Source organism: Danio aesculapii, chromosome 15 (assembly GCF_903798145.1).
Source record: "Danio aesculapii chromosome 15, fDanAes4.1, whole genome shotgun sequence".
In the NCBI taxonomy this organism is placed as follows: domain Eukaryota; kingdom Metazoa; phylum Chordata; class Actinopteri; order Cypriniformes; family Danionidae; genus Danio; species Danio aesculapii.
Genome location: NC_079449.1, coordinates 4,683,745 through 4,684,554, shown reverse-complemented (window position 1 = coordinate 4,684,554; position 810 = coordinate 4,683,745). Strand labels below are relative to the sequence as shown.

At 32.8% G+C, this 810-nt stretch overlaps 1 protein-coding gene across 1 annotated transcript in view; it reads left to right on the top strand.

Annotated features, from left to right (window-relative positions):
- Positions 1-408: 408 nt before the first annotated feature.
- Positions 409-810, top strand: part of LOC130241973 (zinc finger protein 664-like) — a 6,875-nt gene continuing 6,473 nt past the window's right edge. The window contains exon 1 of the mRNA XM_056473984.1: positions 409-479. The gene's annotated coding sequence lies outside the window, so the exon portion shown is untranslated. The remainder of the gene's footprint in view (positions 480-810) is intronic.

Below are 810 nucleotides of genomic sequence, written 5' to 3'. Positions count from 1 at the left end.
GCATATTGTAATGAACCAGAAACCGTAAAACACGTTATACTGTCTTGTAGGAAATATTCAGAAGAAAGAGAACAATTGCAGAAAGTATTTAAGAACATGACATTGAAGCACATATTGAGTCTGTCTGGAGCAAGTTCAACAGTTAATGCAGTTATACAGTTTCTGAAAACAACACAGCTAGCAAATAGGATCTAGAAATGTAATATTTGGAATTTTTTTTTTTTTTTTTTTTTTTTTTTAAATATACAGTATATAGATAGATATATATATATATATATATATATATATATATACACACATCCCTAATGATCACATCTCAGTCCAGAAGGTGGCGGTAATGCACTAAGTTTGCAAGCTGCCAATAAAATACCACAGAAGAAGAAGAAGAAGATTCTACTCAGTGCGATACGCGCATGCGCGGTGCGGAGGTTTACTACAGCTGTTGACACGTTCGCGGCAGGAACATGGCAGCGTACAGAGTAAGAGCCTTTTGTAAATAAACGCTATTCATGTCTGTTGGTGTAGTATTTTCCGATTAAATGTAATATGAAGAAGGACCAGCTATCCTAAAGTGATTACGACATATATTTAGCTTTTTATCCACAGCATCGAAGATCATTTCGTGTTTCACTCATGTGTATTTAGTATACAGATACTGGGTATGTTTGTTGTATTTGGCTAAAAAATAATGAATGTTAATAAAATCTATCATACAAGCAGACGAAAATAGCATTGACATTATGAAAATATCATCATATTAGTGATGTTAAATAATCTAATGAGGTGTTTCTCATTTTAGTACCATGAAAA